Below are 25470 nucleotides of genomic sequence, written 5' to 3'. Positions count from 1 at the left end.
CCCACAGCGACCACCGCACGCGCCCGCCCCTCCGCACCAGGCCACCAACAACAACGGGGCCGCCCCCGCGCACCCCGGACGGCAGCTAAAGCCCACCCCTCCGCCTGCCCGACACCAACACCCCCCACCCTGGACGGCCCGCTCCTGGAAACGCCAACACGCTGGCGCCCTGACCCACGGCAACGCCCACCCGCGCGCACGCTCCCCCCAACCCCCTGACCCACGGCGACCGCGCCCCGCAGCAAAAGCCTACAGCACCCGGTATTCCCAGGCGGTCTCCCATCCAAGTACTAACCGGGCCCGACCCTGCTTAGCTTCCGAGATCAGACGAGATCGGGCGTTCTCAGGGTGGTATGGCCGTAGGCACCCCCTGCCCCGCCAAGGGCCCTCTCGCGGGACCCTCCACGCGCTCACGCCCCGCGCTACACACACGCCCACCCACCCCAACGACCACGACACACCCCCGCGCGCACACCACACCACACACACAACACACACACACAAAAACACCACCACCTCACCAACAACGCCCCCACACACACCCTGCGCGCACCGCTCCTCAAAACGACAACGCGCTCGCGCCCCGACCCACGGCAACGACGACCCGACACGCCACGCGACCACCGTCACGCACGCACCCTCCCAACAACGCAATGGCCCACGCCGACCACCGCAAGCGCTCACACGCGCCCGACCCTCCGCACCAGGCCACCAACAACAACCGGGGCCCACCCCGCGCACCACAAACACCAGCTAAAGCCTACACCCCCGCCTGCCCAGAACCACCACCACCACCCCCCACCCTGCACGGCCCGCTCCTCGAAACGACAACGCGCTCGCGCCCCGCTCCACGGCAACGCCGACCCGACACGCGACGCCACCACCGTCACGCACGCACGCTGCCCCCAACGCATGACCCACGGCGACCGCCGCACGCGCCCGCCCCTCCGCACCAGGCCACCAACAACAACCGGGGACTACCCCGCGCACCCCGGACAGCAGCAAAAGCCTGCACCCCCACGTGCCCACCACCGCCGACACCACCCCCCCACCCTGGACGGCCCGCTCCTGGAAACGCCAACACGCTGGCGTCCTGACCCACGGCAACGCCCACCCGAGCCGCGACGCGACCACCGTCCCGCACGCACTCTGCCACCAACGCGATGGCCCACGGCGACCACCGCACGCGCCCGCCCCTCCGCACCAGGCCACCAACAACAACGGGGCCGCCCCCGCGCACCCCGGACGGCAGCTAAAGCCCACCCCTCCGCCTGCCCGACACCAACACCCCCCACCCTGGACGGCCCGCTCCTGGAAACGCCAACACGCTGGCGCCCTGACCCACGGCAACGCCCACCCGCGCGCACGCTCCCCCCAACCCCCTGACCCACGGCGACCGCGCCCCGCAGCAAAAGCCTACAGCACCCGGTATTCCCGGGCGGTCTCCCATCCAAGTACTAACCGGGCCCGACCCTGCTTAGCTTCCGAGATCAGACGAGATCGGGCGTTCTCAGGGTGGTATGGCCGTAGGCACCCCCTGCCCCGCCAAGGGCCCTCTCGCGGGACCCTCCACGCGCTCACGCCCCGCGCTACACACACGCCCACCCACCCCAACGACCACGACACACCCCCGCGCGCACACCACACCACACACACACACACACACACAAAAACACCACCACCTCACCAACAACGCCCCCACACACACCCTGCGCGCACCGCTCCTCAAAACGACAACGCGCTCGCGCCCCGACCCACGGCAACGACGACCCGACACGCCACGCGACCACCGTCACGCACGCACCCTCCCAACAACGCAATGGCCCACGCCGACCACCGCAAGCGCTCACACGCGCCCGACCCTCCGCACCAGGCCACCAACAACAACCGGGGCCCACCCCGCGCACCACAAACACCAGCTAAAGCCTACACCCCCGCCTGCCCAGCACCACCACCACCACCCCCCACCCTGCACGGCCCGCTCCTCGAAACGACAACGCGCTCGCGCCCCGCTCCACGGCAACGCCGACCCGACACGCGACGCCACCACCGTCACGCACGCACGCTGCCCCCAACGCATGACCCACGGCGACCGCCGCACGCGCCCGCCCCTCCGCACCAGGCCACCAACAACAACCGGGGACTACCCCGCGCACCCCGGACAGCAGCAAAAGCCTGCACCCCCACGTGCCCACCACCGCCGACACCACCCCCCCACCCTGGACGGCCCGCTCCTGGAAACGCCAACACGCTGGCGTCCTGACCCACGGCAACGCCGACCCGAGCCGCGACGCGACCACCGTCCCGCACGCACTCTGCCACCAACGCGATGGCCCACGGCGACCACCGCACGCGCCCGCCCCTCCGCACCAGGCCACCAACAACAACGGGGCCGCCCCCCGCGCACCCCGGACGGCAGCTAAAGCCCACCCCTCCGCCTGCCCGACACCAACACCCCCCCACCCTGGACGGCCCGCTCCTGGAAACGCCAACACGCTGGCGCCCTGACCCACGGCAACGCCCACCCGCGCGCACGCTCCCCCCAACCCCCTGACCCACGGCGACCGCGCCCCGCAGCAAAAGCCTACAGCACCCGGTATTCCCAGGCGGTCTCCCATCCAAGTACTAACCAGGCCCGACCCTGCTTAGCTTCCGAGATCAGACGAGATCGGGCGTTCTCAGGGTGGTATGGCCGTAGGCACCCCCTGCCCCGCCAAGGGCCCTCTCGCGGGACCCTCCACGCGCTCACGCCCCGCGCTACACACACGCCCACCCACCCCAACGACCACGACACACCCCCGCGCGCACACCACACCACACACACAACACACACACACAAAAACACCACCACCTCACCAACAACGCCCCCACACACACCCTGCGCGCACCGCTCCTCAAAACGACAACGCGCTCGCGCCCCGACCCACGGCAACGACGACCCGACACGCCACGCGACCACCGTCACGCACGCACCCTCCCAACAACGCAATGGCCCACGCCGACCACCGCAAGCGCTCACACGCGCCCGACCCTCCGCACCAGGCCACCAACAACAACCGGGGCCCACCCCGCGCACCACAAACACCAGCTAAAGCCTACACCCCCGCCTGCCCAGAACCACCACCACCACCCCGCACCCTGCACGGCCCGCTCCTCGAAACGACAACGGGCTCACGCCCCGCTCCACGGCAACGCCGACCCGACACGCGACGCCACCACCGTCACGCACGCACGCTGCCCCCAACGCATGACCCACGGCGACCGCCGCACGCGCCCGCCCCTCCGCACCAGGCCACCAACAACAACCGGGGACTACCCCGCGCACCCCGGACAGCAGCAAAAGCCTGCACCCCCACGTGCCCACCACCGCCGACACCACCCCCCCACCCTGGACGGCCCGCTCCTGGAAACGCCAACACGCTGGCGTCCTGACCCACGGCAACGCCGACCCGAGCCGCGACGCCACCACCGTCCCGCACGCACTCTGCCACCAACGCGATGGCCCACGGCGACCACCGCACGCGCCCGCCCCTCCGCACCAGGCCACCAACAACAACGGGGCCGCCCCCGCGCACCCCGGACGGCAGCTAAAGCCCACCCCTCCGCCTGCCCGACACCAACACCCCCCACCCTGGACGGCCCCCTCCTGGAAACGCCAACACGCTGGCGCCCTGCCCCACGGCAACGCCCACCCGCGCGCACGCTCCCCCCAACCCCCTGACCCACGGCGACCGCGCCCCGCAGCAAAAGCCTACAGCACCCGGTATTCCCAGGCGGTCTCCCATCCAAGTACTAACCGGGCCCGACCCTGCTTAGCTTCCGAGATCAGACGAGATCGGGCGTTCTCAGGGTGGTATGGCCGTAGGCACCCCCTGCCCCGCCAAGGGCCCTCTCGCGGGACCCTCCACGCGCTCACGCCCCGCGCTACACACACGCCCACCCACCCCAACGACCACGACACACCCCCCGCGCGCACACCACACCACACACACAACACACACACACAAAAACACCACCACCTCACCAACAACGCCCCCACACACACCCTGCGCGCACCGCTCCTCAAAACGACAACGCGCTCGCGCCCCGACCCACGGCAACGACGACCCGACACGCCACGCGACCACCGTCACGCACGCACCCTCCCAACAACGCAATGGCCCACGCCGACCACCGCAAGCGCTCACACGCGCCCGACCCTCCGCACCAGGCCACCAACAACAACCGGGGCCCACCCCGCGCACCCCAAACACCAGCTAAAGCCTACACCCCCGCCTGCCCAGCACCACCACCACCACCCCCCCACCCTGCACGGCCCGCTCCTCGAAACGACAACGCGCTCGCGCCCCGCTCCACGGCAACGCCGACCCGACACGCGACGCCACCACCGTCACGCACGCACGCTGCCCCCAACGCATGACCCACGGCGACCGCCGCACGCGCCCGCCCCTCCGCACCAGGCCACCAACAACAACCGGGGACTACCCCGCGCACCCCGGACAGCAGCAAAAGCCTGCACCCCCACGTGCCCACCACCGCCGACACCACCCCCCACCCTGGACGGCCCGCTCCTGGAAACGCCAACACGCTGGCGTCCTGACCCACGGCAACGCCGACCCGAGCCGCGACGCCACCACCGTCCCGCACGCACTCTGCCACCAACGCGATGGCCCACGGCGACCACCGCACGCGCCCGCCCCTCCGCACCAGGCCACCAACAACAACGGGGCCGCCCCCGCGCACCCCGGACGGCAGCTAAAGCCCACCCCTCCGCCTGCCCGACACCAACACCCCCCACCCTGGACGGCCCGCTCCTGGAAACGCCAACACGCTGGCGCCCTGACCCACGGCAACGCCGACCCGAGCCGCGACGCCACCACCGTCCCGCACGCACTCTGCCACCAACGCGATGGCCCACAGCGACCACCGCACGCGCCCGCCCCTCCGCACCAGGCCACCAACAACAACGGGGCCGCCCCCGCGCACCCCGGACGGCAGCTAAAGCCCACCCCTCCGCCTGCCCGACACCAACACCCCCCACCCTGGACGGCCCGCTCCTGGAAACGCCAACACGCTGGCGCCCTGACCCACGGCAACGCCCACCCGCGCGCACGCTCCCCCCAACCCCCTGACCCACGGCGACCGCGCCCCGCAGCAAAAGCCTACAGCACCCGGTATTCCCAGGCGGTCTCCCATCCAAGTACTAACCGGGCCCGACCCTGCTTAGCTTCCGAGATCAGACGAGATCGGGCGTTCTCAGGGTGGTATGGCCGTAGGCACCCCCTGCCCCGCCAAGGGCCCTCTCGCGGGACCCTCCACGCGCTCACGCCCCGCGCTACACACACGCCCACCCACCCCAACGACCACGACACACCCCCGCGCGCACACCACACCACACACACAACACACACACACAAAAACACCACCACCTCACCAACAACGCCCCCACACACACCCTGCGCGCACCGCTCCTCAAAACGACAACGCGCTCGCGCCCCGACCCACGGCAACGACGACCCGACACGCCACGCGACCACCGTCACGCACGCACCCTCCCAACAACGCAATGGCCCACGCCGACCACCGCAAGCGCTCACACGCGCCCGACCCTCCGCACCAGGCCACCAACAACAACCGGGGCCCACCCCGCGCACCACAAACACCAGCTAAAGCCTACACCCCCGCCTGCCCAGAACCACCACCACCACCCCCCACCCTGCACGGCCCGCTCCTCGAAACGACAACGCGCTCGCGCCCCCGCTCCACGGCAACGCCGACCCGACACGCGACGCCACCACCGTCACGCACGCACGCTGCCCCCAACGCATGACCCACGGCGACCGCCGCACGCGCCCGCCCCTCCGCACCAGGCCACCAACAACAACCGGGGACTACCCCGCGCACCCCGGACAGCAGCAAAAGCCTGCACCCCCACGTGCCCACCACCGCCGACACCACCCCCCCACCCTGGACGGCCCGCTCCTGGAAACGCCAACACGCTGGCGTCCTGACCCACGGCAACGCCGACCCGAGCCGCGACGCGACCACCGTCCCGCACGCACTCTGCCACCAACGCGATGGCCCACGGCGACCACCGCACGCGCCCGCCCCTCCGCACCAGGCCACCAACAACAACGGGGCCGCCCCCGCGCACCCCGGACGGCAGCTAAAGCCCACCCCTCCGCCTGCCCGACACCAACACCCCCCACCCTGGACGGCCCGCTCCTGGAAACGCCAACACGCTGGCGCCCTGACCCACGGCAACGCCCACCCGCGCGCACGCTCCCCCCCAACCCCCTGACCCACGGCGACCGCGCCCCGCAGCAAAAGCCTACAGCACCCGGTATTCCCGGGCGGTCTCCCATCCAAGTACTAACCGGGCCCGACCCTGCTTAGCTTCCGAGATCAGACGAGATCGGGCGTTCTCAGGGTGGTATGGCCGTAGGCACCCCCTGCCCCGCCAAGGGCCCTCTCGCGGGACCCTCCACGCGCTCACGCCCCGCGCTACACACACGCCCACCCACCCCAACGACCACGACACACCCCCGCGCGCACACCACACCACACACACACACACACACACAAAAACACCACCACCTCACCAACAACGCCCCCACACACACCCTGCGCGCACCGCTCCTCAAAACGACAACGCGCTCGCGCCCCGACCCACGGCAACGACGACCCGACACGCCACGCGACCACCGTCACGCACGCACCCTCCCAACAACGCAATGGCCCACGCCGACCACCGCAAGCGCTCACACGCGCCCGACCCTCCGCACCAGGCCACCAACAACAACCGGGGCCCACCCCGCGCACCACAAACACCAGCTAAAGCCTACACCCCCGCCTGCCCAGCACCACCACCACCACCCCCCACCCTGCACGGCCCGCTCCTCGAAACGACAACGCGCTCGCGCCCCGCTCCACGGCAACGCCGACCCGACACGCGACGCCACCACCGTCACGCACGCACGCTGCCCCCAACGCATGACCCACGGCGACCGCCGCACGCGCCCGCCCCTCCGCACCAGGCCACCAACAACAACCGGGGACTACCCCGCGCACCCCGGACAGCAGCAAAAGCCTGCACCCCCACGTGCCCACCACCGCCGACACCACCCCCCACCCTGGACGGCCCGCTCCTGGAAACGCCAACACGCTGGCGTCCTGACCCACGGCAACGCCGACCCGAGCCGCGACGCGACCACCGTCCCGCACGCACTCTGCCACCAACGCGATGGCCCACGGCGACCACCGCACGCGCCCGCCCCTCCGCACCAGGCCACCAACAACAACGGGGCCGCCCCCGGCGCACCCCGGACGGCAGCTAAAGCCCACCCCTCCGCCTGCCCGACACCAACACCCCCCACCCTGGACGGCCCGCTCCTGGAAACGCCAACACGCTGGCGCCCTGACCCACGGCAACGCCCACCCGCGCGCACGCTCCCCCCAACCCCCTGACCCACGGCGACCGCGCCCCGCAGCAAAAGCCTACAGCACCCGGTATTCCCAGGCGGTCTCCCATCCAAGTACTAACCGGGCCCGACCCTGCTTAGCTTCCGAGATCAGACGAGATCGGGCGTTCTCAGGGTGGTATGGCCGTAGGCACCCCCTGCCCCGCCAAGGGCCCTCTCGCGGGACCCTCCACGCGCTCACGCCCCGCGCTACACACACGCCCACCCACCCCAACGACCACGACACACCCCCGCGCGCACACCACACCACACACACAACACACACACACAAAAACACCACCACCTCACCAACAACGCCCCCACACACACCCTGCGCGCACCGCTCCTCAAAACGACAACGCGCTCGCGCCCCGACCCACGGCAACGACGACCCGACACGCCACGCGACCACCGTCACGCACGCACCCTCCCAACAACGCAATGGCCCACGCCGACCACCGCAAGCGCTCACACGCGCCCGACCCTCCGCACCAGGCCACCAACAACAACCGGGGCCCACCCCGCGCACCACAAACACCAGCTAAAGCCTACACCCCCGCCTGCCCAGAACCACCACCACCACCCCGCACCCTGCACGGCCCGCTCCTCGAAACGACAACGGGCTCACGCCCCGCTCCACGGCAACGCCGACCCGACACGCGACGCCACCACCGTCACGCACGCACGCTGCCCCCAACGCATGACCCACGGCGACCGCCGCACGCGCCCGCCCCTCCGCACCAGGCCACCAACAACAACCGGGGACTACCCCGCGCACCCCGGACAGCAGCAAAAGCCTGCACCCCCACGTGCCCACCACCGCCGACACCACCCCCCACCCTGGACGGCCCGCTCCTGGAAACGCCAACACGCTGGCGTCCTGACCCACGGCAACGCCGACCCGAGCCGCGACGCCACCACCGTCCCGCACGCACTCTGCCACCAACGCGATGGCCCACGGCGACCACCGCACGCGCCCGCCCCTCCGCACCAGGCCACCAACAACAACGGGGCCGCCCCCCGCGCACCCCGGACGGCAGCTAAAGCCCACCCCTCCGCCTGCCCGACACCAACACCCCCCACCCTGGACGGCCCCCTCCTGGAAACGCCAACACGCTGGCGCCCTGCCCCACGGCAACGCCCACCCCGCGCGCACGCTCCCCCCAACCCCCTGACCCACGGCGACCGCGCCCCGCAGCAAAAGCCTACAGCACCCGGTATTCCCAGGCGGTCTCCCATCCAAGTACTAACCGGGCCCGACCCTGCTTAGCTTCCGAGATCAGACGAGATCGGGCGTTCTCAGGGTGGTATGGCCGTAGGCACCCCCTGCCCCGCCAAGGGCCCTCTCGCGGGACCCTCCACGCGCTCACGCCCCGCGCTACACACACGCCCACCCACCCCAACGACCACGACACACCCCCGCGCGCACACCACACCACACACACAACACACACACACAAAAACACCACCACCTCACCAACAACGCCCCCACACACACCCTGCGCGCACCGCTCCTCAAAACGACAACGCGCTCGCGCCCCGACCCACGGCAACGACGACCCGACACGCCACGCGACCACCGTCACGCACGCACCCTCCCAACAACGCAATGGCCCACGCCGACCACCGCAAGCGCTCACACGCGCCCGACCCTCCGCACCAGGCCACCAACAACAACCGGGGCCCACCCCGCGCACCCCAAACACCAGCTAAAGCCTACACCCCCGCCTGCCCAGAACCACCACCACCACCCCCCACCCTGCACGGCCCGCTCCTCGAAACGACAACGCGCTCGCGCCCCGCTCCACGGCAACGCCGACCCGACACGCGACGCCACCACCGTCACGCACGCACGCTGCCCCCAACGCATGACCCACGGCGACCGCCGCACGCGCCCGCCCCTCCGCACCAGGCCACCAACAACAACCGGGGACTACCCCGCGCACCCCCGGACAGCAGCAAAAGCCTGCACCCCCACGTGCCCACCACCGCCGACACCACCCCCCACCCTGGACGGCCCGCTCCTGGAAACGCCAACACGCTGGCGTCCTGACCCACGGCAACGCCGACCCGAGCCGCGACGCCACCACCGTCCCGCACGCACTCTGCCACCAACGCGATGGCCCACGGCGACCACCGCACGCGCCCCGCCCCTCCGCACCAGGCCACCAACAACAACGGGGCCGCCCCCCGCGCACCCCGGACGGCAGCTAAAGCCCACCCCTCCGCCTGCCCGACACCAACACCCCCCACCCTGGACGGCCCGCTCCTGGAAACGCCAACACGCTGGCGCCCTGACCCACGGCAACGCCCACCCGCGCGCACGCTCCCCCCCAACCCCCTGACCCACGGCGACCGCGCCCCGCAGCAAAAGCCTACAGCACCCGGTATTCCCAGGCGGTCTCCCATCCAAGTACTAACCGGGCCCGACCCTGCTTAGCTTCCGAGATCAGACGAGATCGGGCGTTCTCAGGGTGGTATGGCCGTAGGCACCCCCTGCCCCGCCAAGGGCCCTCTCGCGGGACCCTCCACGCGCTCACGCCCCCGCGCTACACACACGCCCACCCACCCCAACGACCACGACACACCCCCGCGCGCACACCACACCACACACACACACACACACACACAAAAACACCACCACCTCACCAACAACGCCCCCACACACACCCTGCGCGCACCGCTCCTCAAAACGACAACGCGCTCGCGCCCCGACCCACGGCAACGACGACCCGACACGCCACGCGACCACCGTCACGCACGCACCCTCCCAACAACGCAATGGCCCACGCCGACCACCGCAAGCGCTCACACGCGCCCGACCCTCCGCACCAGGCCACCAACAACAACCGGGGCCCACCCCGCGCACCACAAACACCAGCTAAAGCCTACACCCCCGCCTGCCCAGCACCACCACCACCACCCCCCACCCTGCACGGCCCGCTCCTCGAAACGACAACGCGCTCGCGCCCCGCTCCACGGCAACGCCGACCCGACACGCGACGCCACCACCGTCACGCACGCACGCTGCCCCCAACGCATGACCCACGGCGACCGCCGCACGCGCCCGCCCCTCCGCACCAGGCCACCAACAACAACCGGGGACTACCCCGCGCACCCCGGACAGCAGCAAAAGCCTGCACCCCCACGTGCCCACCACCGCCGACACCACCCCCCACCCTGGACGGCCCGCTCCTGGAAACGCCAACACGCTGGCGTCCTGACCCACGGCAACGCCGACCCGAGCCGCGACGCGACCACCGTCCCGCACGCACTCTGCCACCAACGCGATGGCCCACGGCGACCACCGCACGCGCCCGCCCCTCCGCACCAGGCCACCAACAACAACGGGGCCGCCCCCCGCGCACCCCGGACGGCAGCTAAAGCCCACCCCTCCGCCTGCCCGACACCAACACCCCCCCACCCTGGACGGCCCGCTCCTGCAAACGCCAACACGCTGGCGCCCTGACCCACGGCAACGCCCACCCGCGCGCACGCTCCCCCCAACCCCCTGACCCACGGCGACCGCGCCCCGCAGCAAAAGCCTACAGCACCCGGTATTCCCAGGCGGTCTCCCATCCAAGTACTAACCGGGCCCGACCCTGCTTAGCTTCCGAGATCAGACGAGATCGGGCGTTCTCAGGGTGGTATGGCCGTAGGCACCCCCTGCCCCGCCAAGGGCCCTCTCGCGGGACCCTCCACGCGCTCACGCCCCGCGCTACACACACGCCCACCCACCCCAACGACCACGACACACCCCCGCGCGCACACCACACCACACACACAACACACACACACAAAAACACCACCACCTCACCAACAACGCCCCCACACACACCCTGCGCGCACCGCTCCTCAAAACGACAACCCGCTCGCGCCCCGACCCACGGCAACGACGACCCGACACGCCACGCGACCACCGTCACGCACGCACCCTCCCAACAACGCAATGGCCCACGCCGACCACCGCAAGCGCTCACACGCGCCCGACCCTCCGCACCAGGCCACCAACAACAACCGGGGCCCACCCCGCGCACCACAAACACCAGCTAAAGCCTACACCCCCACCTGCCCAGAACCACCACCACCACCCCCCACCCTGCACGGCCCGCTCCTCGAAACGACAACGCGCTCGCGCCCCGCTCCACGGCAACGCCGACCCGACACGCGACGCCACCACCGTCACGCACGCACGCTGCCCCCAACGCATGACCCACGGCGACCGCCGCACGCGCCCGCCCCTCCGCACCAGGCCACCAACAACAACCGGGGACTACCCCGCGCACCCCGGACAGCAGCAAAAGCCTGCACCCCCACGTGCCCACCACCGCCGACACCACCCCCCACCCTGGACGGCCCGCTCCTGGAAACGCCAACACGCTGGCGTCCTGACCCACGGCAACGCCGACCCGAGCCGCGACGCCACCACCGTCCCGCACGCACTCTGCCACCAACGCGATGGCCCACGGCGACCACCGCACGCGCCCGCCCCTCCGCACCAGGCCACCAACAACAACGGGGCCGCCCCCCGCGCACCCCGGACGGCAGCTAAAGCCCACCCCTCCGCCTGCCCGACACCAACACCCCCCACCCTGGACGGCCCGCTCCTGGAAACGCCAACACGCTGGCGCCCTGACCCACGGCAACGCCCACCCGCGCGCACGCTCCCCCCAACCCCCTGACCCACGGCGACCGCGCCCCGCAGCAAAAGCCTACAGCACCCGGTATTCCCAGGCGGTCTCCCATCCAAGTACTAACCGGGCCCGACCCTGCTTAGCTTCCGAGATCAGACGAGATCGGGCGTTCTCAGGGTGGTATGGCCGTAGGCACCCCCTGCCCCGCCAAGGGCCCTCTCGCGGGACCCTCCACGCGCTCACGCCCCGCGCTACACACACGCCCACCCACCCCAACGACCACGACACACCCCCGCGCGCACACCACACCACACACACAACACACACACACAAAAACACCACCACCTCACCAACAACGCCCCCACACACACCCTGCGCGCACCGCTCCTCAAAACGACAACGCGCTCGCGCCCCGACCCACGGCAACGACGACCCGACACGCCACGCGACCACCGTCACGCACGCACCCTCCCAACAACGCAATGGCCCACGCCGACCACCGCAAGCGCTCACACGCGCCCGACCCTCCGCACCAGGCCACCAACAACAACCGGGGCCCACCCCGCGCACCACAAACACCAGCTAAAGCCTACACCCCCGCCTGCCCAGCACCACCACCACCCCCCCCCACCCTGCACGGCCCGCTCCTCGAAATGACAACGCGCTCGCGCCCCGCTCCACGGCAACGCCGACCCGACACGCGACGCCACCACCGTCACGCACGCACGCTGCCCCCAACGCATGACCCACGGCGACCGCCGCACGCGCCCGCCCCTCCGCACCAGGCCACCAACAACAACCGGGGACTACCCCGCGCACCCCGGACAGCAGCAAAAGCCTGCACCCCCACGTGCCCACCACCGCCGACACCACCCCCCACCCTGGACGGCCCGCTCCTGGAAACGCCAACACGCTGGCGTCCTGACCCACGGCAACGCCGACCCGAGCCGCGACGCGACCACCGTCCCGCACGCACTCTGCCACCAACGCGATGGCCCACGGCGACCACCGCACGCGCCCGCCCCTCCGCACCAGGCCACCAACAACAACGGGGCCGCCCCCCGCGCACCCCGGACGGCAGCTAAAGCCCACCCCTCCGCCTGCCCGACACCAACACCCCCCCACCCTGGACGGCCCGCTCCTGGAAACGCCAACACGCTGGCGCCCTGACCCACGGCAACGCCCACCCCGCGCGCACGCTCCCCCCAACCCCCTGACCCACGGCGACCGCGCCCCGCAGCAAAAGCCTACAGCACCCGGTATTCCCAGGCGGTCTCCCATCCAAGTACTAACCGGGCCCGACCCTGCTTAGCTTCCGAGATCAGACGAGATCGGGCGTTCTCAGGGTGGTATGGCCGTAGGCACCCCCTGCCCCGCCAAGGGCCCTCTCGCGGGACCCTCCACGCGCTCACGCCCCGCGCTACACACACGCCCACCCACCCCAACGACCACGACACACCCCCGCGCGCACACCACACCACACACACAACACACACACACAAAAACACCACCACCTCACCAACAACGCCCCCACACACACCCTGCGCGCACCGCTCCTCAAAACGACAACGCGCTCGCGCCCCGACCCACGGCAACGACGACCCGACACGCCACGCGACCACCGTCACGCACGCACCCTCCCAACAACGCAATGGCCCACGCCGACCACCGCAAGCGCTCACACGCGCCCGACCCTCCGCACCAGGCCACCAACAACAACCGGGGCCCACCCCGCGCACCACAAACACCAGCTAAAGCCTACACCCCCGCCTGCCCAGAACCACCACCACCACCCCGCACCCTGCACGGCCCGCTCCTCGAAACGACAACGGGCTCACGCCCCGCTCCACGGCAACGCCGACCCGACACGCGACGCCACCACCGTCACGCACGCACGCTGCCCCCAACGCATGACCCACGGCGACCGCCGCACGCGCCCGCCCCTCCGCACCAGGCCACCAACAACAACCGGGGACTACCCCGCGCACCCCGGACAGCAGCAAAAGCCTGCACCCCCACGTGCCCACCACCGCCGACACCACCCCCCACCCTGGACGGCCCGCTCCTGGAAACGCCAACACGCTGGCGTCCTGACCCACGGCAACGCCGACCCGAGCCGCGACGCCACCACCGTCCCGCACGCACTCTGCCACCAACGCGATGGCCCACGGCGACCACCGCACGCGCCCGCCCCTCCGCACCAGGCCACCAACAACAACGGGGCCGCCCCCGCGCACCCCGGACGGCAGCTAAAGCCCACCCCTCCGCCTGCCCGACACCAACACCCCCCACCCTGGACGGCCCCCTCCTGGAAACGCCAACACGCTGGCGCCCTGCCCCACGGCAACGCCCACCCGCGCGCACGCTCCCCCCCAACCCCCTGACCCACGGCGACCGCGCCCCGCAGCAAAAGCCTACAGCACCCGGTATTCCCAGGCGGTCTCCCATCCAAGTACTAACCGGGCCCGACCCTGCTTAGCTTCCGAGATCAGACGAGATCGGGCGTTCTCAGGGTGGTATGGCCGTAGGCACCCCCTGCCCCGCCAAGGGCCCTCTCGCGGGACCCTCCACGCGCTCACGCCCCGCGCTACACACACGCCCACCCACCCCAACGACCACGACACACCCCCGCGCGCACACCACACCACACACACAACACACACACACAAAAACACCACCACCTCACCAACAACGCCCCCACACACACCCTGCGCGCACCGCTCCTCAAAACGACAACGCGCTCGCGCCCCGACCCACGGCAACGACGACCCGACACGCCACGCGACCACCGTCACGCACGCACCCTCCCAACAACGCAATGGCCCACGCCGACCACCGCAAGCGCTCACACGCGCCCGACCCTCCGCACCAGGCCACCAACAACAACCGGGGCCCACCCCGCGCACCCCAAACACCAGCTAAAGCCTACACCCCCGCCTGCCCAGCACCACCACCACCACCCCCCACCCTGCACGGCCCGCTCCTCGAAACGACAACGCGCTCGCGCCCCGCTCCACGGCAACGCCGACCCGACACGCGACGCCACCACCGTCACGCACGCACGCTGCCCCCAACGCATGACCCACGGCGACCGCCGCACGCGCCCGCCCCTCCGCACCAGGCCACCAACAACAACCGGGGACTACCCCGCGCACCCCGGACAGCAGCAAAAGCCTGCACCCCCACGTGCCCACCACCGCCGACACCACCCCCCACCCTGGACGGCCCGCTCCTGGAAACGCCAACACGCTGGCGTCCTGACCCACGGCAACGCCGACCCGAGCCGCGACGCCACCACCGTCCCGCACGCACTCTGCCACCAACGCGATGGCCCACGGCGACCACCGCACGCGCCCGCCCCTCCGCACCAGGCCACCAACAACAACGGGGCCGCCCCCGCGCACCCCGGACGGCAGCTAAAGCCCACCCCTCCGCCTGCCCGACACCAACACCCCCCACCCTGGACGGCCCGCTCCTGGAAACGCCAACACGCTGGCGCCCTGACCCACGGCAACGCCGACCCGAGCCGCGACGCCACCACCGTCCCGCACGCACTCTGCCACCAACGCGATGGCCCACAGCGACCACCGCACGCGCCCGCCCCTCCGCACCAGGCCACCAACAACAACGGGGCCGCCCCCGCGCACCCCGGACGGCAGCTAAAGCCCACCCCTCCGCCTGCCCGACACCAACACCCCCCACCCTGGACGGCCCGCTCCTGGAAACGCCAACACGCTGGCGCCCTGACCCACGGCAACGCCCACCCGCGCGCACGCTCCCCCCAACCCCCTGACCCACGGCGACCGCGCCCCGCAGCAAAAGCCTACAGCACCCGGTATTCCCAGGCGGTCTCCCATCCAAGTACTAACCGGGCCCGACCCTGCTTAGCTTCCGAGATCAGACGAGATCGGGCGTTCTCAGGGTGGTATGGCCGTAGGCACCCCCTGCCCCGCCAAGGGCCCTCTCGCGGGACCCTCCACGCGCTCACGCCCCGCGCTACACACACGCCCACCCACCCCAACGACCACGACACACCCCCGCGCGCACACCACACCACACACACAACACACACACACAAAAACACCACCACCTCACCAACAACGCCCCCACACACACCCTGCGCGCACCGCTCCTCAAAACGACAACGCGCTCGCGCCCCGACCCACGGCAACGACGACCCGACACGCCACGCGACCACCGTCACGCACGCACCCTCCCAACAACGCAATGGCCCACGCCGACCACCGCAAGCGCTCACACGCGCCCGACCCTCCGCACCAGGCCACCAACAACAACCGGGGCCCACCCCGCGCACCACAAACACCAGCTAAAGCCTACACCCCCGCCTGCCCAGAACCACCACCACCACCCCCCACCCTGCACGGCCCGCTCCTCGAAACGACAACGCGCTCGCGCCCCGCTCCACGGCAACGCCGACCCGACACGCGACGCCACCACCGTCACGCACGCACGCTGCCCCCAACGCATGACCCACGGCGACCGCCGCACGCGCCCGCCCCTCCGCACCAGGCCACCAACAACAACCGGGGACTACCCCGCGCACCCCGGACAGCAGCAAAAGCCTGCACCCCCACGTGCCCACCACCGCCGACACCACCCCCCCACCCTGGACGGCCCGCTCCTGGAAACGCCAACACGCTGGCGTCCTGACCCACGGCAACGCCCACCCGAGCCGCGACGCGACCACCGTCCCGCACGCACTCTGCCACCAACGCGATGGCCCACGGCGACCACCGCACGCGCCCGCCCCTCCGCACCAGGCCACCAACAACAACGGGGCCGCCCCCGCGCACCCCGGACGGCAGCTAAAGCCCACCCCTCCGCCTGCCCGACACCAACACCCCCCACCCTGGACGGCCCGCTCCTGGAAACGCCAACACGCTGGCGCCCTGACCCACGGCAACGCCCACCCGCGCGCACGCTCCCCCCAACCCCCTGACCCACGGCGACCCGCGCCCCGCAGCAAAAGCCTACAGCACCCGGTATTCCCGGGCGGTCTCCCATCCAAGTACTAACCGGGCCCGACCCTGCTTAGCTTCCGAGATCAGACGAGATCGGGCGTTCTCAGGGTGGTATGGCCGTAGGCACCCCCTGCCCCCGCCAAGGGCCCTCTCGCGGGACCCTCCACGCGCTCACGCCCCCGCGCTACACACACACGCCCCACCCACCCCAACGACCACGACACACCCCCGCGCGCACACCACACCACACACACACACACACACACACAAAAACACCACCACCTCACCAACAACGCCCCCACACACACCCTGCGCGCACCGCTCCTCAAAACGACAACAGCGCTCGCGCCCCGACCCACGGCAACGACGACCCGACACGCCACGCGACCACCGTCACGCACGCACCCTCCCAACAACGCAATGGCCCACGCCGACCACCCGCAAGCGCTCACACGCGCCCCGACCCTCCGCACCAGGCCACCAACAACAACCGGGGCCCACCCCGCGCACCACAAACACCAGCTAAAGCCTACACCCCCGCCTGCCCAGCACCACCACCACCACCCCCCACCCTGCACGGCCCGCTCCTCGAAACGACAACGCGCTCGCGCCCCGCTCCACGGCAACGCCGACCCCGACACGCGACGCCACCACCGTCACGCACGCACGCTGCCCCCAACGCATGACCCACGGCGACCGCCGCACTCCGCACCAGGCCACCAACAACAACCGGGGACTACCCCGCGCACCCCGGACAGCAGCAAAAGCCTGCACCCCCACGTGCCCACCACCGCCGACACCACCCCCCACCCTGGACGGCCCGCTCCTGGAAACGCCAACACGCTGGCGTCCTGACCCACGGCAACGCCGACCCGAGCCGCGACGCGACCACCGTCCCGCACGCACTCTGCCACCAACGCGATGGCCCACGGCGACCACCGCACGCGCCCGCCCCTCCGCACCAGGCCACCAACAACAACGGGGCCGCCCCCGCGCACCCCGGACGGCAGCTAAAGCCCACCCCTCCGCCTGCCCGACACCAACACCCCCCACCCTGGACGGCCCGCTCCTGGAAACGCCAACACGCTGGCGCCCTGACCCACGGCAACGCCCACCCGCGCGCACGCTCCCCCCAACCCCCTGACCCACGGCGACCGCGCCCCGCAGCAAAAGCCTACAGCACCCGGTATTCCCAGGCGGTCTCCCATCCAAGTACTAACCGGGCCCGACCCTGCTTAGCTTCCGAGATCAGACGAGATCGGGCGTTCTCAGGGTGGTATGGCCGTAGGCACCCCCTGCCCCGCCAAGGGCCCTCTCGCGGGACCCTCCACGCGCTCACGCCCCGCGCTACACACACGCCCACCCACCCCAACGACCACGACACACCCCCGCGCGCACACCACACCACACACACAACACACACACACAAAAACACCACCACCTCACCAACAACGCCCCCACACACACCCTGCGCGCACCGCTCCTCAAAACGACAACGCGCTCGCGCCCCGACCCACGGCAACGACGACCCGACACGCCACGCGACCACCGTCACGCACGCACCCTCCCAACAACGCAATGGCCCACGCCGACCACCGCAAGCGCTCACACGCGCCCGACCCTCCGCACCAGGCCACCAACAACAACCGGGGCCCACCCCGCGCACCACAAACACCAGCTAAAGCCTACACCCCCGCCTGCCCAGAACCACCACCACCACCCCGCACCCTGCACGGCCCGCTCCTCGAAACGACAACGGGCTCACGCCCCGCTCCACGGCAACGCCGACCCGACACGCGACGCCACCACCGTCACGCACGCACGCTGCCCCCAACGCATGACCCACGGCGACCGCCGCACGCGCCCGCCCCTCCGCACCAGGCCACCAACAACAACCGGGGACTACCCCGCGCACCCCGGACAGCAGCAAAAGCCTGCACCCCCACGTGCCCACCACCGCCGACACCACCCCCCACCCTGGACGGCCCGCTCCTGGAAACGCCAACACGCTGGCGTCCTGACCCACGGCAACGCCGACCCGAGCCGCGACGCCACCACCGTCCCGCACGCACTCTGCCACCAACGCGATGGCCCACGGCGACCACCGCACGCGCCCGCCCCTCCGCACCAGGCCACCAACAACAACGGGGCCGACCCCCGCGCACCCCGGACGGCAGCTAAAGCCCACCCCTCCGCCTGCCCGACACCAACACCCCCCACCCTGGACGGCCCCCTCCTGGAAACGCCAACACGCTGGCGCCCTGCCCCACGGCAACGCCCACCCGCGCGCACGCTCCCCCCAACCCCCTGACCCACGGCGACCGCGCCCCGCAGCAAAAGCCTACAGCACCCGGTATTCCCAGGCGGTCTCCCATCCAAGTACTAACCGGGCCCGACCCTGCTTAGCTTCCGAGATCAGACGAGATCGGGCGTTCTCAGGGTGGTATGGCCGTAGGCACCCCCTGCCCCGCCAAGGGCCCTCTCGCGGGACCCTCCACGCGCTCACGCCCCGCGCTACACACACGCCCACCCACCCCAACGACCACGACACACCCCCGCGCGCACACCACACCACACACACAACACACACACACAAAAACACCACCACCTCACCAACAACGCCCCCACACACACCCTGCGCGCACCGCTCCTCAAAACGACAACGCGCTCGCGCCCCGACCCACGGCAACGACGACCCGACACGCCACGCGACCACCGTCACGCACGCACCCTCCCAACAACGCAATGGCCCACGCCGACCACCGCAAGCGCTCACACGCGCCCGACCCTCCGCACCAGGCCACCAACAACAACCGGGGCCCACCCCGCGCACCCCAAACACCAGCTAAAGCCTACACCCCCGCCTGCCCAGAACCACCACCACCACCCCCCACCCTGCACGGCCCGCTCCTCGAAACGACAACGCGCTCGCGCCCCGCTCCACGGCAACGCCGACCCGACACGCGACGCCACCACCGTCACGCACGCACGCTGCCCCCAACGCATGACCCACGGCGACCGCCGCACGCGCCCGCCCCTCCGCACCAGGCCACCAACAACAACCGGGGACTACCCCGCGCACCCCGGACAGCAGCAAAAGCCTGCACCCCCACGTGCCCACCACCGCCGACACCACCCCCCACCCTGGACGGCCCGCTCCTGGAAACGCCAACACGCTGGCGTCCTGACCCACGGCAACGCCGACCCGAGCCGCGACGCCACCACCGTCCCGCACGCACTCTGCCACCAACGCGATGGCCCACGGCGACCACCGCACGCGCCCGCCCCTCCGCACCAGGCCACCAACAACAACGGGGCCGCCCCCGCGCACCCCGGACGGCAGCTAAAGCCCACCCCTCCGCCTGCCCGACACCAACACCCCCCACCCTGGACGGCCCGCTCCTGGAAACGCCAACACGCTGGCGCCCTGACCCACGGCAACGCCCACCCGCGCGCACGCTCCCCCCCAACCCCCTGACCCACGGCGACCGCGCCCCGCAGCAAAAGCCTACAGCACCCGGTATTCCCAGGCGGTCTCCCATCCAAGTACTAACCGGGCCCGACCCTGCTTAGCTTCCGAGATCAGACGAGATCGGGCGTTCTCAGGGTGGTATGGCCGTAGGCACCCCCTGCCCCGCCAAGGGCCCTCTCGCGGGACCCTCCACGCGCTCACGCCCCGCGCTACACACACGCCCACCCACCCCAACGACCACGACACACCCCCGCGCGCACACCACACCACACACACACACACACACACAAAAACACCACCACCTCACCAACAACGCCCCCACACACACCCTGCGCGCACCGCTCCTCAAAACGACAACGCGCTCGCGCCCCGACCCACGGCAACGACGACCCGACACGCCACGCGACCACCGTCACGCACGCACCCTCCCAACAACGCAATGGCCCACGCCGACCACCGCAAGCGCTCACACGCGCCCGACCCTCCGCACCAGGCCACCAACAACAACCGGGGCCCACCCCGCGCACCACAAACACCAGCTAAAGCCTACACCCCCGCCTGCCCAGCACCACCACCACCACCCCCCACCCTGCACGGCCCGCTCCTCGAAACGACAACGCGCTCGCGCCCCGCTCCACGGCAACGCCGACCCGACACGCGACGCCACCACCGTCACGCACGCACGCTGCCCCCAACGCATGACCCACGGCGACCGCCGCACGCGCCCGCCCCTCCGCACCAGGCCACCAACAACAACCGGGGACTACCCGCGCACCCCGGACAGCAGCAAAAGCCTGCACCCCCACGTGCCCACCACCGCCGACACCACCCCCCACCCTGGACGGCCCGCTCCTGGAAACGCCAACACGCTGGCGTCCTGACCCACGGCAACGCCGACCCGAGCCGCGACGCGACCACCGTCCCGCACGCACTCTGCCACCAACGCGATGGCCCACGGCGACCACCGCACGCGCCCGCCCCTCCGCACCAGGCCACCAACAACAACGGGGCCGCCCCCGCGCACCCCGGACGGCAGCTAAAGCCCACCCCTCCGCCTGCCCGACACCAACACCCCCCACCCTGGACGGCCCGCTCCTGCAAACGCCAACACGCTGGCGCCCTGACCCACGGCAACGCCCACCCGCGCGCACGCTCCCCCCCAACCCCCTGACCCACGGCGACCGCGCCCCGCAGCAAAAGCCTACAGCACCCGGTATTCCCAGGCGGTCTCCCATCCAAGTACTAACCGGGCCCGACCCTGCTTAGCTTCCGAGATCAGACGAGATCGGGCGTTCTCAGGGTGGTATGGCCGTAGGCACCCCCTGCCCCGCCAAGGGCCCTCTCGCGGGACCCTCCACGCGCTCACGCCCCGCGCTACACACACGCCCACCCACCCCAACGACCACGACACACCCCCGCGCGCACACCACACCACACACACAACACACACACACAAAAACACCACCACCTCACCAACAACGCCCCCACACACACCCTGCGCGCACCGCTCCTCAAAACGACAACCCGCTCGCGCCCCGACCCACGGCAACGACGACCCGACACGCCACGCGACCACCGTCACGCACGCACCCTCCCAACAACGCAATGGCCCACGCCGACCACCGCAAGCGCTCACACGCGCCCGACCCTCCGCACCAGGCCACCAACAACAACCGGGGCCCACCCCGCGCACCACAAACACCAGCTAAAGCCTACACCCCCACCTGCCCAGAACCACCACCACCACCCCCCACCCTGCACGGCCCGCTCCTCGAAACGACAACGCGCTCGCGCCCCGCTCCACGGCAACGCCGACCCGACACGCGACGCCACCACCGTCACGCACGCACGCTGCCCCCAACGCATGACCCACGGCGACCGCCGCACGCGCCCGCCCCTCCGCACCAGGCCACCAACAACAACCGGGGACTACCCCGCGCACCCCGGACAGCAGCAAAAGCCTGCACCCCCACGTGCCCACCACCGCCGACACCACCCCCCACCCTGGACGGCCCGCTCCTGGAAACGCCAACACGCTGGCGTCCTGACCCACGGCAACGCCGACCCGAGCCGCGACGCCACCACCGTCCCGCACGCACTCTGCCACCAACGCGATGGCCCACGGCGACCACCGCACGCGCCCGCCCCTCCGCACCAGGCCACCAACAACAACGGGGCCGCCCCCCGCGCACCCCGGACGGCAGCTAAAGCCCACCCCTCCGCCTGCCCGACACCAACACCCCCCACCCTGGACGGCCCGCTCCTGGAAACGCCAACACGCTGGCGCCCTGACCCACGGCAACGCCCACCCGCGCGCACGCTCCCCCCAACCCCCTGACCCACGGCGACCGCGCCCCGCAGCAAAAGCCTACAGCACCCGGTATTCCCAGGCGGTCTCCCATCCAAGTACTAACCGGGCCCGACCCTGCTTAGCTTCCGAGATCAGACGAGATCGGGCGTTCTCAGGGTGGTATGGCCGTAGGCACCCCCTGCCCCGCCAAGGGCCCTCTCGCGGGACCCTCCACGCGCTCACGCCCCGCGCTACACACACGCCCACCCACCCCAACGACCACGACACACCCCCGCGCGCACACCACACCACACACACAACACACACACACAAAAACACCACCACCTCACCAACAACGCCCCCACACACACCCTGCGCGCACCGCTCCTCAAAACGACAACGCGCTCGCGCCCCGACCCACGGCAACGACGACCCGACACGCCACGCGACCACCGTCACGCACGCACCCTCCCAACAACGCAATGGCCCACGCCGACCACCGCAAGCGCTCACACGCGCCCGACCCTCCGCACCAGGCCACCAACAACAACCGGGGCCCACCCCGCGCACCACAAACACCAGCTAAAGCCTACACCCCCGCCTGCCCAGCACCACCACCACCCCCCCCCACCCTGCACGGCCCGCTCCTCGAAATGACAACGCGCTCGCGCCCCGCTCCACGGCAACGCCGACCCGACACGCGACGCCACCACCGTCACGCACGCACGCTGCCCCCAACGCATGACCCACGGCGACCGCCGCACGCGCCCGCCCCTCCGCACCAGGCCACCAACAACAACCGGGGACTACCCCGCGCACCCCGGACAGCAGCAAAAGCCTGCACCCCCACGTGCCCACCACCGCCGACACCACCCCCCCACCCTGGACGGCCCGCTCCTGGAAACGCCAACACGCTGGCGTCCTGACCCACGGCAACGCCGACCCGAGCCGCGACGCGACCACCGTCCCGCACGCACTCTGCCACCAACGCGATGGCCCACGGCGACCACCGCACGCGCCCGCCCCTCCGCACCAGGCCACCAACAACAACGGGGCCGCCCCCGCGCACCCCGGACGGCAGCTAAAGCCCACCCCTCCGCCTGCCCGACACCAACACCCCCCACCCTGGACGGCCCGCTCCTGGAAACGCCAACACGCTGGCGCCCTGACCCACGGCAACGCCCACCCGCGCGCACGCTCCCCCCAACCCCCTGACCCACGGCGACCGCGCCCCGCAGCAAAAGCCTACAGCACCCGGTATTCCCAGGCGGTCTCCCATCCAAGTACTAACCGGGCCCGACCCTGCTTAGCTTCCGAGATCAGACGAGATCGGGCGTTCTCAGGGTGGTATGGCCGTAGGCACCCCCTGCCCCGCCAAGGGCCCTCTCGCGGGACCCTCCACGCGCTCACGCCCCGCGCTACACACACGCCCACCCACCCCAACGACCACGACACACCCCCGCGCGCACACCACACCACACACACAACACACACACACAAAAACACCACCACCTCACCAACAACGCCCCCACACACACCCTGCGCGCACCGCTCCTCAAAACGACAACGCGCTCGCGCCCCGACCCACGGCAACGACGACCCGACACGCCACGCGACCACCGTCACGCACGCACCCTCCCAACAACGCAATGGCCCACGCCGACCACCGCAAGCGCTCACACGCGCCCGACCCTCCGCACCAGGCCACCAACAACAACCGGGGCCCACCCCGCGCACCACAAACACCAGCTAAAGCCTACACCCCCGCCTGCCCAGAACCACCACCACCACCCCGCACCCTGCACGGCCCGCTCCTCGAAACGACAACGGGCTCACGCCCCGCTCCACGGCAACGCCGACCCGACACGCGACGCCACCACCGTCACGCACGCACGCTGCCCCCAACGCATGACCCACGGCGACCGCCGCACGCGCCCGCCCCTCCGCACCAGGCCACCAACAACAACCGGGGACTACCCCGCGCACCCCGGACAGCAGCAAAAGCCTGCACCCCCACGTGCCCACCACCGCCGACACCACCCCCCACCCTGGACGGCCCGCTCCTGGAAACGCCAACACGCTGGCGTCCTGACCCACGGCAACGCCGACCCGAGCCGCGACGCCACCACCGTCCCGCACGCACTCTGCCACCAACGCGATGGCCCACGGCGACCACCGCACGCGCCCGCCCCTCCGCACCAGGCCACCAACAACAACGGGGCCGCCCCCGCGCACCCCGGACGGCAGCTAAAGCCCACCCCTCCGCCTGCCCGACACCAACACCCCCCACCCTGGACGGCCCCCTCCTGGAAACGCCAACACGCTGGCGCCCTGCCCCACGGCAACGCCCACCCGCGCGCACGCTCCCCCCCAACCCCCTGACCCACGGCGACCGCGCCCCGCAGCAAAAGCCTACAGCACCCGGTATTCCCAGGCGGTCTCCCATCCAAGTACTAACCGGGCCCGACCCTGCTTAGCTTCCGAGATCAGACGAGATCGGGCGTTCTCAGGGTGGTATGGCCGTAGGCACCCCCTGCCCCGCCAAGGGCCCTCTCGCGGGACCCTCCACGCGCTCACGCCCCGCGCTACACACACGCCCACCCACCCCAACGACCACGACACACCCCCGCGC

The 25470-nt window shown here is 71.2% G+C and overlaps 22 non-coding genes across 22 annotated transcripts; all 22 read right to left on the bottom strand.

Annotated features, from left to right (window-relative positions):
* Positions 1–246: 246 nt before the first annotated feature.
* On the bottom strand, positions 247–365 carry LOC142594428 (5S ribosomal RNA). The gene has a single exon (XR_012831422.1). It is a non-coding gene; the product is annotated as a 5S ribosomal RNA (ribosomal RNA).
* Positions 366–1413: 1048 nt separating this feature from the next.
* On the bottom strand, positions 1414–1532 carry LOC142594362 (5S ribosomal RNA). Its single transcript, XR_012831356.1, has one exon. It is a non-coding gene; the product is annotated as a 5S ribosomal RNA (ribosomal RNA).
* Positions 1533–2581: 1049 nt separating this feature from the next.
* On the bottom strand, positions 2582–2700 carry LOC142594346 (5S ribosomal RNA). Its single transcript, XR_012831340.1, has one exon. It is a non-coding gene; the product is annotated as a 5S ribosomal RNA (ribosomal RNA).
* A 1048-nt stretch (positions 2701–3748) lies between these two features.
* LOC142594427 (5S ribosomal RNA) lies at positions 3749–3867 on the bottom strand. Its single transcript, XR_012831421.1, has one exon. It is a non-coding gene; the product is annotated as a 5S ribosomal RNA (ribosomal RNA).
* A 1292-nt stretch (positions 3868–5159) lies between these two features.
* LOC142594426 (5S ribosomal RNA) lies at positions 5160–5278 on the bottom strand. Its single transcript, XR_012831420.1, has one exon. It is a non-coding gene; the product is annotated as a 5S ribosomal RNA (ribosomal RNA).
* Positions 5279–6328: 1050 nt separating this feature from the next.
* On the bottom strand, positions 6329–6447 carry LOC142594361 (5S ribosomal RNA). The gene has a single exon (XR_012831355.1). It is a non-coding gene; the product is annotated as a 5S ribosomal RNA (ribosomal RNA).
* Positions 6448–7494: 1047 nt separating this feature from the next.
* On the bottom strand, positions 7495–7613 carry LOC142594425 (5S ribosomal RNA). The gene has a single exon (XR_012831419.1). It is a non-coding gene; the product is annotated as a 5S ribosomal RNA (ribosomal RNA).
* A 1049-nt stretch (positions 7614–8662) lies between these two features.
* Positions 8663–8781, bottom strand: LOC142594424 (5S ribosomal RNA). Its single transcript, XR_012831418.1, has one exon. It is a non-coding gene; the product is annotated as a 5S ribosomal RNA (ribosomal RNA).
* Positions 8782–9832: 1051 nt separating this feature from the next.
* On the bottom strand, positions 9833–9951 carry LOC142594423 (5S ribosomal RNA). Its single transcript, XR_012831417.1, has one exon. It is a non-coding gene; the product is annotated as a 5S ribosomal RNA (ribosomal RNA).
* Positions 9952–11002: 1051 nt separating this feature from the next.
* On the bottom strand, positions 11003–11121 carry LOC142594422 (5S ribosomal RNA). The gene has a single exon (XR_012831416.1). It is a non-coding gene; the product is annotated as a 5S ribosomal RNA (ribosomal RNA).
* Positions 11122–12169: 1048 nt separating this feature from the next.
* LOC142594421 (5S ribosomal RNA) lies at positions 12170–12288 on the bottom strand. Its single transcript, XR_012831415.1, has one exon. It is a non-coding gene; the product is annotated as a 5S ribosomal RNA (ribosomal RNA).
* A 1050-nt stretch (positions 12289–13338) lies between these two features.
* Positions 13339–13457, bottom strand: LOC142594419 (5S ribosomal RNA). The gene has a single exon (XR_012831413.1). It is a non-coding gene; the product is annotated as a 5S ribosomal RNA (ribosomal RNA).
* A 1048-nt stretch (positions 13458–14505) lies between these two features.
* On the bottom strand, positions 14506–14624 carry LOC142594418 (5S ribosomal RNA). Its single transcript, XR_012831412.1, has one exon. It is a non-coding gene; the product is annotated as a 5S ribosomal RNA (ribosomal RNA).
* A 1290-nt stretch (positions 14625–15914) lies between these two features.
* On the bottom strand, positions 15915–16033 carry LOC142594417 (5S ribosomal RNA). Its single transcript, XR_012831411.1, has one exon. It is a non-coding gene; the product is annotated as a 5S ribosomal RNA (ribosomal RNA).
* Positions 16034–17082: 1049 nt separating this feature from the next.
* Positions 17083–17201, bottom strand: LOC142594360 (5S ribosomal RNA). Its single transcript, XR_012831354.1, has one exon. It is a non-coding gene; the product is annotated as a 5S ribosomal RNA (ribosomal RNA).
* A 1046-nt stretch (positions 17202–18247) lies between these two features.
* On the bottom strand, positions 18248–18366 carry LOC142594416 (5S ribosomal RNA). The gene has a single exon (XR_012831410.1). It is a non-coding gene; the product is annotated as a 5S ribosomal RNA (ribosomal RNA).
* Positions 18367–19414: 1048 nt separating this feature from the next.
* Positions 19415–19533, bottom strand: LOC142594415 (5S ribosomal RNA). The gene has a single exon (XR_012831409.1). It is a non-coding gene; the product is annotated as a 5S ribosomal RNA (ribosomal RNA).
* A 1048-nt stretch (positions 19534–20581) lies between these two features.
* On the bottom strand, positions 20582–20700 carry LOC142594414 (5S ribosomal RNA). The gene has a single exon (XR_012831408.1). It is a non-coding gene; the product is annotated as a 5S ribosomal RNA (ribosomal RNA).
* A 1046-nt stretch (positions 20701–21746) lies between these two features.
* Positions 21747–21865, bottom strand: LOC142594413 (5S ribosomal RNA). The gene has a single exon (XR_012831407.1). It is a non-coding gene; the product is annotated as a 5S ribosomal RNA (ribosomal RNA).
* A 1048-nt stretch (positions 21866–22913) lies between these two features.
* Positions 22914–23032, bottom strand: LOC142594412 (5S ribosomal RNA). Its single transcript, XR_012831406.1, has one exon. It is a non-coding gene; the product is annotated as a 5S ribosomal RNA (ribosomal RNA).
* Positions 23033–24080: 1048 nt separating this feature from the next.
* Positions 24081–24199, bottom strand: LOC142594411 (5S ribosomal RNA). Its single transcript, XR_012831405.1, has one exon. It is a non-coding gene; the product is annotated as a 5S ribosomal RNA (ribosomal RNA).
* A 1048-nt stretch (positions 24200–25247) lies between these two features.
* LOC142594410 (5S ribosomal RNA) lies at positions 25248–25366 on the bottom strand. Its single transcript, XR_012831404.1, has one exon. It is a non-coding gene; the product is annotated as a 5S ribosomal RNA (ribosomal RNA).
* Between the last annotated feature and the right edge of the window lie 104 nt (positions 25367–25470).

This window comes from Pelecanus crispus, chromosome 9 (assembly GCF_030463565.1).
Source record: "Pelecanus crispus isolate bPelCri1 chromosome 9, bPelCri1.pri, whole genome shotgun sequence".
NCBI lineage: Eukaryota > Metazoa > Chordata > Aves > Pelecaniformes > Pelecanidae > Pelecanus > Pelecanus crispus.
Note: the sequence above shows the minus strand (reverse complement) of the source record. Positions and strands in the feature narration are given on the sequence as shown.